At 42.2% G+C, this 17,548-nt stretch overlaps 1 protein-coding gene across 3 annotated transcripts in view; it reads right to left on the bottom strand.

Annotated features, from left to right (window-relative positions):
* The window catches only part of EDAR (ectodysplasin A receptor), a 123,020-nt gene extending 108,039 nt beyond the window's left edge, over positions 1 to 14,981 (bottom strand). For 2 of the 3 annotated variants that reach the window (XM_069970918.1, XM_069970916.1), the window contains exons 1-2: positions 14,903 to 14,981; positions 1,459 to 1,687 (exon numbers count right to left, since the gene is read on the bottom strand). The gene's annotated coding sequence lies outside the window, so the exon portion shown is untranslated. The remainder of the gene's footprint in view (positions 1 to 1,458; positions 1,688 to 14,902) is intronic. The other variant, XM_069970917.1, reaches the window with a different exon arrangement.
* Between the last annotated feature and the right edge of the window lie 2,567 nt (positions 14,982 to 17,548).

Genomic DNA, 17,548 nt, shown 5'->3' with positions numbered 1-17,548 from the left:
CATAAAGCCACATTGCTTTGCAAGGAGGCAACTCATGCAACCTGCCAAAAGTATGATGTCATTACGGACTTTCTCCCCTCGCTGTCTTGCCATTTATCTTGCCTTCAGCACAAGGCTCTGGCACCCTTGATAAGAAAGTTTGTCTGAATCATAGAGCACAAGCAGCAAAACAAAACTGGCCATGTGACTCTACACAAAGAAGACAGAGGATATTAAACTGCTCCCTGTATACAGCCACACATACTCTCATATGTTACATGTATATGTTGTAAGCATGAAATTGCCTGCCAACTATAGACTGTTATAGGGCTTTAAATGGATTCTCTAAATAAAGTTTACCGGTATGAGTATCGTATGTGCTACTTTGCACTTATTCAGCCCTTTGGAGCAGATATCATGGGTGCCGGACATATAGTGAGTATATGGGTATATGCACATATAGTAGTATAAAACCCTACAGAAGTCTTATTCTTCAGCAGCCAATCCACAGACTAGGCACATGTGTGTATGTTTACAGTGTTACATCACATCTGTGCTGCCCTGTTATGTTTGCTCCCCTTATAGTTATCTGCATACATATGTCAGCATCGAGATTAGGCTTTACCTCTCCTTTTGTTTTCAGATGGACTACACGGATACAGATATAAGATCAGACGTGTGCTATCTATTTAGTTAAGCTGTATTTGTATATAAAGGAGGATTAGACAAGGGTTTTATCTTTTTTGGGGGCAGAATATACATAAGCTGTCTATATACACAGTAGCTCCAGAGACATTGTAGCAACTGCTTGAGGGCTTGTATTTGCAGGCTGTAATTCCCCGCATTCATTCAACCTCAGCCAAAGTGCTGATGAGCACCTCCTTGCCTGGAAAGGAAACTAAACTGTGAAGTGGATCTGGCTCCTTTATTGAAAATGCTGTACAGGACACAGCCATCTTAGATTGGGAAGAACACGTCTAAACTAAAGTTGAATTATAATCCTGTAGTAAGTGGCAAGCACAGTAGTCAAGACAAGAACTACAGCCCATACATATAGTCATATTGGAATAAGTAAATAAGGTCATCTATGTGGGTCACTAAAGTTGGTTGCCCATTAGCTATCACTATAGGTTATACATAGGTAGAGAGAACACATGTTATAGGCTCAGATGCAATAGGTGGCATTTACCGAAACTGATGAAATTAAGTGAAGATGTTATGATACTACAATATATGTTTAAACATAATTTGTAATAAATGTTCACCAATTCTTCACCAAGATGTGATATATGACAAAATATTCTTAGTATATTACCGGTTGCAGCTATATCCAATGCTAAAATAAAGGGTCAGCAGTATCATATATCAAACTGCATCATTATATTCACTCCAAATATCTTTAAATGACCCATTTTTGTACAAGGTCAATCACAGTGTGCAGGTCACATTGCAGGTCCACTGTTCAGGCTATTCACATACCTGATATGTTCTTCAGTGTAGCTCACAAAGTTTCCTGAGCATCCAGTGCTTTCATATGTGCTGCCTTCTGCCAGCAGCCTGGCTGATCCCAAGTCCTTGTGACAGCCTTGACATCTGAGGGGCAGCAGTGACAGTCCAGTCCAGCTTAGTTCTTTATAACTCCATGCAATGTATCAGCAACTTAGTAAGTGCTCTGTCTCTGTCTCTGTGTCTCTCTGCAGAGCGCATGCTTTGGAAAAAGTACAGGGGAGATTATAGTTAGCTTAGTAAAAGCAGAGTACTCCCCCTCCTTTTAATGTATATATGTAAACTCTTTGTCACCACCTAGAGGCATACCTAATGCTTCTTCCAGATTTTACTTTCAGAAAAAAAAAAAAAAAAGAAATACCGGTTTGCTTCAAGGGATGTACTGTATCATTAATAGCTGTCTGTATAATTGTAGCCTAGAGAGTTAGGAAGCTTTGGCACAATCAGAAGGGGGTTTCCACTACATTGTGAACCTGAGTGATTGGGCGGCTTTCCTTTTAAGTATGCCCACTTTATAAAAGTCATTAGTATATAATATTCAGCAGAGCACCTTGAGGATTCATTCACCTGCGCCATCAGCTATGAATACTAGTTTTTCATGAATAAAAACTGTTTTGTGCGGAAATTACTGGACACAGGTGGGTGTCTCTCCCAGACAGGATGAAATACACTTTGGTCTGTATGAAAATTCCGATACTAAACTTGTTCCATTGAAATAAATAGCAGTTCTCGTAACTCTTTTTAGACAGTCTGGTATGGTGTAAGACACAACTCTGTGTCTATGATATGAATTATATGATAGAATCATAAGTCACCTTATGGAGGCAAAATACAGCATGGTTCAATAAAGGATGGTGCAAAATGATAGCCTCGCTATTTATAACCAAGAGAGCATAACGCAAATGTATTACTATGAGTTTTATCTGTACACTGTTTTATCCCCTTTAGTTCACACTAATGGACTGTGCACACATAAATATATGATGGATGTATGTCATTTTATCTGAATGTAAGTGATACCATAATAGCCCTTTCTCTATACTCAAACAAGAAGGAGTGTGTAAATTAAGAGCCATATTACTTAGTGTAAGTGAGCTCTAAACTGCTAGATCAGTGCTCGCTCACAGCCTATTAGATGGCTGCAAGGACTGCACGGACATTGTTAGTGATGTCTGTGCAACCTTTGCTTTAAGGCTGCGTTCACACTACGTATATTTCAGTCAGTATTGTGGTCCTCATATTGCAACCAAAACCAGGAGTGGATTAAAAACACAGAAAGGATCTGTTCACACAATGTTGAAATTGAGTGGATGGCCGCCATATAACAGTAAATAACTGCCATTATTTCAATATAACAGCCGTTGTTCTAAAATAACAGCAAATATTTGCCATTAAATGGCGGCCATCCACTCAATTTCAACATATTTCAACAATACTGACTGAAATATACTGACTGAATTATACATATACTGACTGAAATATACGTAGTGTGAACCCAGCCTAAAGAGGTATTTGGTGTTAGTATACAGAAAAAAATAAAGATTATGCTAACCTCTCTACGCTCCCCGGTGTCCTCCTGCTGTGTCTCTGGATCCCCCACTGACCACAGACACCGCAGACACTTCTGTACCAGTCTCTGCAGCAAAAGCCCGCTAAGCCAATCACTGGCCGCAGTGGTGTCTTGTCTCAGTTACTGATTGGCTGAGCAGGCTGTCACTGTAGAGATGGGTTCAGAAGTGTTGGCGGCGACTGCAGTCAGCAGAGGATCCCAGAGACATGGCAGGAGGACAGTAGGGGAGCGTGCAGAGGTAAGCATAATCTTTATTATTTTCTACATACTGGATTACCCCTTTAATCAGCTGTTAGCCATGCATCACCTATTACACGGAGCAATGCAGACGATGAAGGAACGATTGGTCACTTCTCAGCTGATGGTTGTCTTTATTACACAGAGCAATATCTGCCCAATTCAGCAATTTGCATTGTGTAGCAGGGCCTCAAGTCTTGTAGGGTAGGCCGAAACTGCCAGGGTCTGCCCACATAACTCGTTCAGGCAGCATAAAAGTGATGACAGTTTCCCTTTAATATACACACATACATGTAATAACTGTCAACTGTAGTTTGGCTGAAAGCTATCTCCCCTGATCCCTTCCCTCTATATGTCTTAATGTTCTTGCCTGAGTGTTCGTGAAGTGGTGAGAGGTAAGCTGCTTCCAAATTCCTCTGGTAGGGACTTCTCTGTTGGAGAACAAAAGGACCAGGCAGTTGAAATCAAACATGCCTGATCTTTGTCTCCACTGACATCATCTGTTAGGAGAGCATTGGGTGACCACCATACATATTGGAAAGTTGTCCGTTTTTGACAAAATCGATTCTTTTTTCTAATATATATATATATATATATATATATATATATATATATATATACAGTAATACCTCGGTTTTCGAATGCTTTGGAACTCGAACTGCTTGGTATTCGAACAAAAATTTACCCAGAAGTAGTGTTTGGAATTTGAACTTTGCTCGGTTTTCGAACGTTTTTGCAAGCGTGGATGGTGGGTTGTACCTGGCGAGTTAAGCAGTGGTGAGGCTTCACATACAGTACAGTGCTGTATAAGACTGCTGGAGTGCATATACAGTGCAGTAGTAGTACAGGCAGTGCACCACCATCTCCCATACATTACAGTGCTTGGATGGGGGGGACGCTATACAGTAAAGGATGGGTGAGGAGTTGGTGACTACTGTACTATAATTGCTGGTTCTGATGAACATTTCTTATGTTTAATGTCTTGTACAGTATAGTGCTGTTCTGTACTGTACTGTAGTGATTATACTGAGCACTTATCAGTGTAATAAATGAGTTTTGTAGGTAATTATTGGTGGCTACTGGAACCAATTAATCACATTTACATTATTTCCTATGGGAAGACACTGCTCGGTTTTCAAACTGCTTGCCTTCCGGAACCAATTAAGTTCGAGAACCGAGGTACCACTGTATATATATCAGTTTTTATTGATGTTGTTTAATTTTTTTTAAATGTCGCTTTTTGTGGGAATGTTTTGAAGGGGTATTCCATCGAATTAAAATGTATACCCTATTCTGTGGTCAGGAAGTAAGATTTTAGTTGATGGAATACCCCTTTGATTCTTTTACTTATTTAAATATTTCTTAATTTTAAGGCACTTGATTTTTTATTCTATCATATTTGTAGGAACATCAATAAAAGTAACAGAAAGAACCAATACAATAAAGAATAATGCATTATAGCCATCCATCAATGTACACATGAAACATTGTAACAGTACAGAGAGAATCTAAGAAATAAAACAGTATACTGCTGGCGAGTCTGATTAGGGGCAAACATCCAGAGAATGGAGGGAAGAGGTGAGGGAGGGGAATCATAAAGAAGCAGAACATCTGTAGAACCTAGCTTGTATACTGTATACTACACTAGGCATGTGGGCACTGTTATTTGGGTGGAGGATCCAGACCTTTTAGAATATTTTAGGACAACCCCTATTTTATAGACCATATGCAGTGTACTTTATTTTAGTGGTAAATTTAGGTTAATACTTTCTATGTTTATTTGTAAAAAGCACCAACATTTTTCTATTTCAACTTCTAGACTTATAAAACAGGTTTTCATACCTCATAAACTATCTCACATTTATCATATGTCATTTTTATGTTTGACATATTTTCTAGGATGTTGGAATGCTTATAAGTTTAGAAAAATAAGAGCCTATGGAGCCTCATTTAAAAGTCTGAAAACACAGGACTAGCCAGATATCCCTCTGGGAAGGGCCCAGCCAAGGGGTGGCTCCTGTAGGGAAACCACCATATTAAGTGGCCCTATAAGTCAATGGAATGACAAGCCGAAAGTGTTATCTTTGGCTGGTCTCCCTGCTATCAGTGATCTGTTTCCTGTATATCTCTACTAGGCATTGCTCCCATCTAGCCCGAATCCTGCTCCATACTGATGAGGGGCAACACCCTGAAACAGCTGTCTGTGGATGGATACCTGGCCTTGGTTTTTCCCTTGTCATTACATTGACTTAATTGACTTAATGGAGAAAGAACGGTGAGAAAAGAAAAACTGTGTGTAAACAACTAATAAAAAAAGTCCGCTGTTTGCAAAAGACGTCTGAAAATAATGATCATGTTCATTATTTTGATGTCCGCAGTAAAAACGTCCGTTATTCAACACATTGTGTGCATTGGACGTCCGTCTTCCCATTGACTTCAATGCATTGCCATTGCAGTCAGTTAATTTGCGGCAAAAACGGACGTTATTTTAAATATGAAAATCGGCCACCATTTCAATATTTTTGACGTTGTGTGAACATAGCCTAATAGTCTGCACATCCACATCAATTTTCAGATTTCAGACATGAATTACCTAGTAGCCACACAGTTTACCCACAAAACTATATTGACCCTAAAATAAAAATGTTATATTGCTTTTGAAAGTAGTGCGATCATGGAATCATGGAAATAAAAAGACCTAAAAGTGACTATAACAGAAGAAGAATGAAAATTAGCTTTAAACCATATGCATAACTCCCTGCCCTGTGTATCACACCTCGAAACAGCAATTAAGATAGTATACAGGTGGTGTTACACACCAACACGCTTACATACCCTGTCAACACTCAACATAGATGGGTGCTGGAGAGAATGTGGACAGGAGGGTACACTGACACATATATTTCGGACCTGTCCCTGTATAGGGGAATATTAGAAAGATATATGGGTCATTATTGATAAAATAATGCCCGAGGTGAATATATCTAAGTACCCCCAACTAGGGCTATTGTTGATAGGAATTAATAAGATACCCTGAAGATACCGTGGGTTAATTTGTATAATATTGACCACTGTAAAAAATCTGCTGGCTAAAAATTGGAGAAGCAATGTAATTCCCCGGGCGAAAGAAGCAATAGCTGTCATACAACATGTGTATAAATGTGAAAAAATCATCACAACAGAGAGAGATCAGATAAACCAATTAATAAAAAAAATGGCAGAATTGGGAAAAGATGAGTAAATAGTACTTTTTGGAGTAGGAAGTAATAAGGAAAGAGAGGAAGAAAGAATTAATAGAGAGGGATATATAAGGATGAAATACCTGTAGGTAGAGAGAAAGCAAAGGACTATAATTTAATTTTTCTTGGTTCTGACCCACTTATGGTAGCCCTGGATCAGGGTTAATTGTATGTTTATTTGTGTTGTTTGTTACAATAAGCAATCAGCAGACAAATACAAGTATATAAGTTGAATTGAAGGAGTGGAGGGTTTAATATTTAAGCTGGACTTGCGAGTCCATTTATGTTATTGTCTAATGTATTATGTATGGTTTATGGTTGTATGTGTTGAAAATTCTAATAAAAAAGAATTTAAAAAAAAAGAAAGAAAGAAAGAAAGTAGTGCGGTCTTTTTTACTTGGACCCTGAATCTGGCACTCTATAGCTATAGCCTACAGGAGTTGTAACTCAAACCCAAAAAATGTACAGGGACAACATCTACTAATGAATTCATGCGGCAGCTGATGACTGGCACACGACTGGCACACTAGTATAAACTTGCAGACAAAGAGAAGAGTGCCTGGCACTGAAATGCTTCTCTGCAAGGCAATCAAAAATGTATTTACTTGTTTGCATAAGTTTTTAAAGGTTTCCTGCACTTATCACTCACAATTCAACAAGTCTAAAATGTATCATGCTACTCAATTGTGCTATAGCTACATACAAAGATATAATTGTGTATTCACAATGGGTACATCCTGACAAATTATCTGCCCAGGAAAATAGCAAATACAGTTGTTTAGCCTGTGGCCATTCTTTGTCGTCTACACGGCTGTCCTGGTCTGTCACTTACAATACCTCTCATTGAAGTCCTATATATTTTTATGTAGCTAGCTGAGCTGAGTGCAGTTTCTTAATAATCCTTCTTTGTGATAATGTTAACCAAATGACAATTAGCTCTCCATACACGCATTATTCTGTGTTGCTAGCAAATTTTTACTTGCCTACAGGCTTTAATAACAGAGTTCAAATAACTTTATGAAATATAAGGCCCTTTGTACTCTGTACAGCAGGTGTGCGCTTAGGGAGGTGTGAAGTCCCCGGGTTTCCAAATCTCAGTAATGATGCCTGGACTGGTGAAATCCACAACTCTAAGTGGTCAAAGTGTTCTGTTCTCTTTGACCCTTAGTGATAGAAGATGAGATAGAGATAAGAGTAGAGATAAGCGAGTACTTAAATGCTCGGGTGCTCGTTACTCGAGAGGAATATTTCCCGAAACACTACCGAGGGCGGAACTACCGCCGTAGAGGCTGCTACGGGGCCCCGTCGCATTAGCGGGCCTGTGGCTCGGGCCCCCGGATCTGCCAATACCTGCAGCACCCGGTGGCCAAGTAGGCCTCCCGGGTGCTGCAGTTGTTTGGGGTCCGGTCAGTGGCGCGGGTGCTCTCTGGATTTCTAGGCAGCGCAGGCTCGGTGACCACCAGGGCTGGTACGGCAGCGTTGCTAACACGCGCTCCGTGTGCCGTAAGTCCCCGCCGCCAGCACACACTGAGCTCACTGGTACCTGCGCTGACCGGGATAGGACGGGACTGCACGGCCCTGAGCTGAAAGTACCAGCCCCAGCGGTCACCGAGCCTGTGCTGCCCAGGAATCCACGTGACACCCCCATGGAGATGAGAGGACAAGAGAGCTGTGACGGAGGAGCTAGTTGTTAGGTGAGTTGTGTGTTTTTTATCTGCTTTGCAGAGTGGGCCATCTATAGAGGGGCAACATAAGAGGGAAAACACAGGGGGAGCATCTTTAAGGGGGAAAACATAAGGGGGCACCTATAGGGGGAAAACATATGGGGGGCATCTATAAGGGGGAAAACATAAGGGGACAGCTATAAGGGGGAACTTATAAGGGGGAAAACATAAGGGGGGCACCTTTAAGGTGGAAAACATAAGTGGGGAAGCTATAAGGGGAAAACATAAGGGGGCACCTATAAGGGGGGCATCTATAAGGGGGAAAACATAAGGGGGGCACCTATAAGTGGACAACACCAGGGGGCATCTATAAGGCGGCCACCACAAGGGGAGCATCTATAAGGGGGGAAACATAAAGGGACAAACACAAGAGGGGCATGTTTAAGGGGGCCATCTATATGGGGGACAACATGGGGGGTTGGCATTTATAAGGGGGGCAGAGGAGGACAACACGGGGGAATCTGTAAGGGGGACTACACAGAGGGGGCATCTATAAGAGGGAATACACAGAGGGACCCATATATAAGAGGGGATACACAGGGGGGGCACCTATAACATGGAATACACAGAGAGGGGACACCTTTAAGAGGGAATACACAGAGGGGGTCCATCTCTAAGGGAGACTACACGGAGGGGCACCATATATGAGAGACTACACATAGGGGCCCATAAATAAGGGGCTCTACACAGAAAGGGCATCTATAAGGAGGACAACAAAGGGTCGGCGTATACAATAGGTGATGCACAGTGGGGGTCATCTATTATAGTGAACTACACAGTGGGGCCATCTATAAGGAGGGGCTACAGAGAGGACGGCCATATACTATAGGGCATGCACAGCTGATGTCATCTACTATAGGGGGACTACAGAGGGGGGCTTTCAAGGAGATGCACATGGGGCCATCTATATGGAAGACTAAACAAGGGGCCATCTATAAGGTGGCTACACAGAGGTAGGCATATACTATAAGGGGGATCACATAGAGTCAGCCTACCCACTAAATGTTGTAAAGGGGCCAATATACAGTAGATGAGCAGTTTGTAGAGAGATGAGGATGGTGCCAGAGTGAGGAGCCTAATATGTTTGTCTGGCAGATTCTGTGGATTTGTGGCTCAGAGAAGTTCTGATATAGGCCCAGGGCAGATGGAGAAGAGAGTGAAAAGGAAACAATTCTGATCAGAGAAGATGTCCCCTTTGATGTTCCCTTTGAGTTAATATAACTGCACTGTAATTTATATGGAGCACAGAACCTGTGTAAAGTTAGGTATGTTGATGGCGTATTGAATGGTCGAGGGGGGCCCAAATCAAAAGTTTGCTATGTGGCTCAGCCATTTCTAGTTACACCCCTGAACACTACATTGGGCCAGGTGAGTATGAGAGGGAGGGGCAGGGGCGGATTAAGGGTACCATAGGCCCTGGGCTGTATGGGAGGTGTGGACCCCCTTCCAGATCAAAATATTGATGCAGAATATAATCTGGTTTGGATTTCTAAACAGAAATACTGTGGAAAATCATTTGAAGAAATCTACAGCATAGAGCAAACAAAACTTTTAGGACGTCCTTTATCCAGCTGATGCTTATACATTGACATGTATGGTTTTACACACAGCCCCCTTTCGCACAGTATTTTTGCTCAGTATTTTGCTCAGTATTTTGCAACCAAAACCAGGAGTGTATTGAAAACACAGAATGGCTATGTTCACACGCTGTTAAAATTTAGTAGATGGCCGTCATTTAACGGAAAATAACAGACGTTATTTCAAAATAGCCATCGTTGTTACGTTGTTTTATAACTAAATAAAATTTGTTGGCAAAACACTGACCAAAAATACTGTGTGGGAACAGAGCATTAAGGCTCGGACTAATCCACGGGGGAACAGGGGAATCCTCTGGTGGGCCCTACTTCTTGGTGGGCCCCTGAGCATGAGGTGGCCCTCCCTTCTTTGGTAGCATTAGGACGACATATAATCTCCCAGAACTGCTGCACAAGCCTGTCATTCGGTTACTCACTGCCTCTATATAGTAATCTGGGGTTTTAGCTTATTATATAGAGGCAGGGACGGACCAGGGTGACAGGCAGCAGCATGTAGTGTGCAGAATCAGCGCAGCCCCTCTCCTCTCCCCTGGACCCCATAGCAGCTGCCTGGTCTGCCTACATGATAGTTACGCCACTGCACACAATGCTGCACATACACACTGCTCTGCTGCACCAATATACATACAGCTCTGTTATACCAACATACAATTAAAAAGTGATCATAAACTTGTACCTATTCCACAATAGTCCAGAAAAAAGCCTGTTCTTTTCTTTAATGACTCCTTGTTCCCTCTTGTATCCCTATCCCTGCTTAATTGATAGTTGGTTTCCAGCACTGTGCTGTGCACAGGTGTGAGATTTGAAAGCAGGGCTAAGCTCATAGATGACTGTCGATCAAGCAAGAATAATAATGGGTGGGGGAGTGAGGAGGCTTTACAGCACTTCAGGGGCTTGGGCAAGCCTCCTTTCTACTTAGTATTAGAGAATAAAAGTGTTTTTCTATTTATATATAGAAGGATATATGAATGGTAACACACGTCACCTTGCTCTTAAAGGGGTAGTCCACCCAAATTTTTTTTCTTTCAAATCAACTGCTGCCATGAAGTGACAGAGATTTGTAATTTACTTCTATTAAAAAATCTCAAGCCTTCCAGTACTTATTAGCTGCTGTATGCCCAACAGGAAGTTGTATTATTTCCAGTCTGGAGAGCAGGAGGGGTTTTCTATGGGGATTTGCTCCTGCTTTGGACAGTTCCTGACATGGACAGAGGAGGCAACAGAGAGCACTGGGTCAGACAGGAAAGAAAACACCACTTCCTGCTGGACATACAGCAGCTAATAAGTACTGGAAGACTTAAGATTTTTTAATAGAAGTGAATTACAAATCTCTGGCACTTTATGGCACCAGTTGATTTGAAAGAAATTTTTTTTGGGTGGACTACCCCTTTAAAGCTTTGAGTGTAAATTGTAGTTGACAGCATTATTTTAAATTAAACAACTTTAGTTTTCTTAAAACTAGAAATAGTTATACATACCTGGCCTTGTTCCCTGTCATGTCCATCCCAACCAATGCTTTCTGCTTTTGTCTAGACATGCTGGAAGTACCTGCTCAGCCAATCACTGCTGGTAGTGGTGACTGTCTCAGCCAGTCATTGGCTAAGCAGGTGCTTCCTGTGCTACTCAGCTGGGGCTGTGCTGATTCAAACTGGATGGGGACAGATGAGTATTATTAAATTTTTTTTTATGCCTGTCCATGCCTTTACCCAATAATTTTGTGAGGACCCTTTTTATAAATCAGAAAAAAAATATTTATTTTTATTTTATTTTTGCTTTACTATATTTCGACAGCGATACCTTTTTAATGTTTGCATTGATGTTGACAAACAGCAATTTTCTGTCTCCGGTAGGTGTAACATACCAGATGCTATTGCTACAATGGCTAGCCACTAGAGATGAGCAAACCGGGTTCGGGTTTGAGTCGATCCGAACCCGAACGTTCGGTATTTGATTAGTGGCGGCTGCTGAACTTGGATAACGCTCTAAAGGTTGTCTGGAAAACATGGATACAGCCAATGACTATATGCATGATTTCCACATAGCCTTAGGGCTTTATCCAAGTTCAGCAGGCACCGCTTATCAAATGCCGAAAGTTCGGGTTCGGATCGACTCGAGCATGCTCGAGGTTCGCTCATCTCTACTAGCCACACATTGTCACTAAGTAACAGCACATGAATGTGACAGCCAATAATAGGCTTGGAAGAACCATGTGCCAGTAAAGTTCCAGACACTGTAAACTGAGACCGATGATAAAGTGGCAGGCAATAGAGGGACCTTATGACTCTTTTACACTAAATTATGTGTTATGCAGGTAACAACATTTCTTTATACAGCCCAGTTAACCCCTTAAAGTTTACAAGACAGTTTGACCTGATTTTGTAGGACTGTGCAAAATTCTCAACGTCTTTCATCTTCAGTGTGAACTCAACTTTCGGCATCTGCATTCCAAAGCTGTATTGTTTGTTTAGTTATTTTGTTCTGTTAAATTATATCCTCGCCATACTACTAATGTAAATCGCATAGAAATTAGAAATCTAGTGTCATTCAAGTTGTATCTTGTTCCTTACTGCATCCTGGATTAAGCCCTCAATTTTGCAATCCATTCATGTATGATTTGGAGTACGGTATATCGCTCCTGAATTGACAATCATCTAGGAAAAACTTCTCGAGGTAAATTCGCTTCTGGAAACCCAACACATCCTCACAAGTTCAGTTTCCAATTGAGTTGACTAGAGGTAGTATAATATAGGCTGACACAGCCCTGAGGGAGCACAAGTCTGGGACTTGCAGACAGCTTTATGACTGCCCCTAGGGGGTGACTGTCTTTTCAGAAATAAAGAAACTTGAAGCTAGAATCAGAGATAACCAGTAATAGTTCATTGTTAATGTAAAAGACTGGAATTTAACTAGTAAAAACCATACAATATTCACAGAATGACAACAGACACGAGTTTCCTTTGACTATTTGCATTGAGATGGCTTACCAATCTGCAATATCTCCACTGAGATGACAGCAGTAATACATGCACAAAAACAGAAATATGCAACAGCACTTTTGTGTTTGTGTCTGTATTAGGCTATGTTCACACATCAAAAAAAGAGAAAAGACGTCCGCCTTTTCTAATTAAAAAGAAGTCCGTTATTGCTGCCATTTAACTGACTGCAATGCAATGCATTGAAGTCAATGGAATCACAGACGTAATCTGCGCGGACATCAAAATAATGATGATGTCAATTATTTTCGGACGTCTTTTGCAAACAGCGGACGTTATCTTTTATAGTTTTTCTTTTTCACCATCCTTTCTCCATTTTTACCATTAAATTTATTGGACTTTTCAATTAAAGACACACCCAAAGGCCAATTAGTAACCCAAACTAGAATAATATACCAGCAGCTGTTATTGCAGTGATGGGCGGTCAATCCTCAAAATAACGGACATCATTTTGGACTCAAAAGGACAGAGGTCATTTTAATAATTATAAACGGACCCGAAAAAACTTTGTGGGAACATAGCCTTACAGCCATGGCAGGGTGCACCTGCGTAGTTTGAATAGTGGTATTGGATGTGCTGACCATTTCTCGTTTGGCAGCAGTAATACATGCTAATTACTAGGGATGAGCAAATTTACAGTGCTAGTGAAGTAAATCGCTTTACTGTGCTCGGCCATCTGCTTGACAGCTGGCCGCCTTTGAACTCTGTGCCGCTCTACTCTGGGTGCCTGGAAACGCTGGATGCAGTCCTAGGAGAAGTTTCCTAGGACTGTATCCAGCTTTTGCAGGCACTGGGAGCGGAGCGTCACAGAGTTCAAAGGCAGCCGGCTGACAGGCCGATGGCTGAACATAGCGAAGTGATTCTCTTCACGAGCACTTTAACCCTTAGGGGACACAGCTAGTTTTGGTGTTTATGACACGGCCAAATTTTTCAAATATCACATGTGTCACTTTATATATTAATAACTCTGGAATGCTTTTACCGATCCTTGTGGTTCCAAGATTGTTTTTTCGTGACATGTTCTACTTTATGTTAGTGGTACATTTGGGCCGATACCTTTAACTTTTTTTTTGAAAAACTCCAAAATGTGAAAAATTGAAAAAAATTGCATTTCTCTAAATTTGAAAGTCTCTGCCAATAAGGAAGATAGCTATGCCACAAAGGTTATTGATTAATTCACATCTATAACATGTCTACTTTATGTTGGCAGCATTTGGTGGGCATGCTTTAACTTTTTTAGGATTTTAGAGGCCGTAATAGTTTATTAGCAATTTTCTAAATTTTTGTGAAAATTTAAACTCAGATTTTTTTAGGGACCAGTTCAGTTTTGAAGCATATTCCAGAGGCCTGTATACTAGAAACCCCCATAATCCCCCCTATTTTGAACTCTTCACCCTTTGAAGTATTCAAATTGAAATTTAAAACAGTTTTTAACCCTTTAGGCATTTCACAGGAATAACTGCAAAGTAGGTGTGAAAAGTAAAAATTTGGACCCTACAGGTTTTTCACAGTTTTTTGCAAAAGTGGACCGTGAAAATGAAAAATCACATTTTTCACACTTATGCATTGGTGAAACCCCAAATTTTTCAAATTTCCAAAAGCTTGGAGGAGGAAAAGCCCCCCAATATTTGTAAAGCAATTTTTCCTGAGTACGGAAATACCCCATTTGTGAACGTAAATTATTGTACGGGTGCACAACAGGGTTCAGAAGAGAAGGAGCACCTATGTCTGTGTGCACTACTGCTGTAGCAGTAAATGCACGGACATTTACTGACACTTACTAACGGACGCGGACTGACGTTTACTCACACTTACTAACGGACACTGACTGACACTTACTCACACTTACTAATGGATGCTGACTGACGATAACTAACTGACACTGACTGATGCTCAGTAACGGACACTGACAGACTCTTACTAATGGACGCTGGCTGACACTTACAGAAGGTGACTGACGCTTGCTAACACCTGCTAATGGACGCTGACTGACTCTTACTAACGAACATTGACTGATACTGACGCTTACTAACGGACACTTACTGACACCGACACTTACTAACGGACGTTGACTGATACTGACAGACGCTTACTGACGCTTACGCTTACTAAAGGACGCTGACTGATGCTTACTAACGGACGCTGCCTGGTGCTTACTAACGGACGCTGCCTGGCGCTTACTAACGGATGCTGACTGACGCTTACTAACGGACGCTGACTGACGCTTACTAACGGACGCTGACTGACGCTTACTAACGGACGCTGACTGACGGACACTAACTAACTGATCTCCCTTATTACTGGGAGATCACTGGGGAGGGGGTAGTTTTTATTAAATGTGTGTGTGTGTGTGTGTGTGTTTTTTTTACAATATATGGATGCAGGCTCTGATTTCCTCACAAAGTCAGGGATCAGAGCCTGCATCCATGATCAGATACTGTGATTGGCAGCTCTGATCACAGAGCTGCCAATCACAGTATATAGCAGCATGTACCAGCGTCATTACACAGACGCTGGTACATGCTGCTGCAGCAGGAGGGGGTCACAGCAGAGATCACTCCTTCCCCCTCCTTGCAGCACTGGCTCTCCGGTCCCGGAACCCACTCTGAGCTCTGGGATCCAGCGAGCTAGTGATGCTGCAAGGAGGAGGGGGATGGAGTGACCACGGCTGTGAACCTCCGGTGAGCAGCAGCGCCGGCGGTGGTGGGTGGGTGGTATGGATAGGGGGCAGGATGTCACAGCAGCAGGGGGAGGATCGGGGGAGGATACATCAAGGGAGGGGGAGGAACGGAGGACACGGATCAGGGGAGGACGGAGGACACAACTTCACGGGAGGTGGTGGGGTACGGAGGACACAGGACACGGGAGGGGGGGTACGGAGGACACAGGACACGGGAGGGGGGGTACGGAGGACACAGGACACGGCACCGGGGGGGGGGATCAGAAACACACGGCAGCGGGGGGCGGGGACGGTGCGGCAGCAGCTTCCCCCGGATCCCGGAACTCGGCAGAGACCGGGACCGGGGGTTTACTGCTTATTTTACCGTCATCCGTGGATCGTTACCGATCCTCTGATGCCGGTGATTGGTTGTACTGGAGCCCTTCAGGGGCTCCAGCAGCAGCTACACTAAACTGTCAGCTATCAGCTGACAGTTTAGTTTCGGCTCCCGGTCACTGTTTATGTAAACAGTGAGCATCGGGAGCCGGGAAGTTATAGTACGTCCTGGTGCGGATAGTAACCTCCTGCCAGGACGTACTATAACGTCCTAGTGCGTCTATGGGTTAAAGCGCAACTACAAAATATTTTGACCATTCAGTTTTAGTTAGCTTAGATCATGATAAGAATTTTTCCAATATACATTAATAACCTAAAATGAACAGTTTTTTAAATACAGAAGGCTGATTAAGCCCTTATAGCCCTCTCTAGCTGTGACTTATTTCTGCATTCCTGCTGGACACGCCCCCTCCCTGCAGATCCGTCCTGAGTGTACAGACTCTGACAGGAGGATCAGATAACAGCCCTGACACAGAGAGAAACATAAAGAAAACCTCCTCCCCCACCTCCTAGCAGCACGTTCTCCCTCCTCCCCTCACAGAGGTGACTAAGCAGAGCTGAGGGTGTTGTGTGTGTGAGAGGAGCAGCGCAGGGGAAGAGCTGTAGCTGACATTATCCTACAGTGTAATGAGAGCAGATGACTGTATCTAATCCCACTGTGTGTGATACCATCGGCTGGGGCTCTGAATCTAATCTTACATTGTGATACTGTATGCTGGGGCTGTATCTAATCCTACTTTGTGTGATACATCTGCTAAGGTGCTGGTCAGTGGATGGAGGGACCCAGCCAGGGAGATGAGGGATAGGCCACGCCCACATTCTCTCAGCCAGAAGAAAAATTCATTTATTCTTCTGAGCCAAACAACTGGGGATATCTCAGCGAGCGTACACGCTATCAACGCAGTTTAGGGCTCTTTTAAAGGGTAACACGAGGGCTTTTTATTTGAGGAATTTCATTTTTTGGCTATTGAAATTATAGTTACGCTTTAAATTAACTGATCCATACTGATCACCACAAACAGGAGACAAACAGGAGACCACTGCTATCACATTGCTTTAAGTTTCATTTTTTGACAGGACATCTGCGGGGGAAATGAGAAAACCATCTGAAATAAACAATAAATAAATGCATGTGGACGAACCCTTACTGGGTAACTTGTCGATGCTAAGAACTCTTGCACCCCTGGTAACATAAACACACGTGGATCACAGTCTTATTTCCCCTTCACACACACATACAGACTATGGCAAACATTAAAAAACATAATTATGTTTACCGTTCCTCCCTTTTTTGCAGAAGAATTGCTGTTTGTTTAATTGTTTTCTCCCTCTGTGGTAAGGTAGTTCAATAATATTTTTTATGTTTTTTCCCTCCTCCATGTATAGATTCTATTTTCCAACGTCTACTTTTTTGTGTTATTGTGAAAATACCTCAAAAAAGATAAAACAAACACACAAATGTGAACATTTTTGTTACTATGCAGAAGAATAGCACAGAAAGAACACACTCAGATTCAAACCAGTGATCCCAGTTCTGCAAAACAACAGTACCAATTGAGGTTGCTTCTTTCCAAATACTGTTCGCCTGGTAAGTTTTACTGAGCGGCATCATTGGGTATGATCCGGCAATGCTTTTCCCTATACACATAG

Source organism: Dendropsophus ebraccatus, chromosome 5 (assembly GCF_027789765.1).
Source record: "Dendropsophus ebraccatus isolate aDenEbr1 chromosome 5, aDenEbr1.pat, whole genome shotgun sequence".
NCBI classification, from domain to species: Eukaryota; Metazoa; Chordata; class Amphibia; order Anura; family Hylidae; genus Dendropsophus; species Dendropsophus ebraccatus.
The sequence above is the reverse complement of the archived record's forward strand: the minus strand, read 5'-3'. Positions and strand labels throughout refer to the sequence as shown.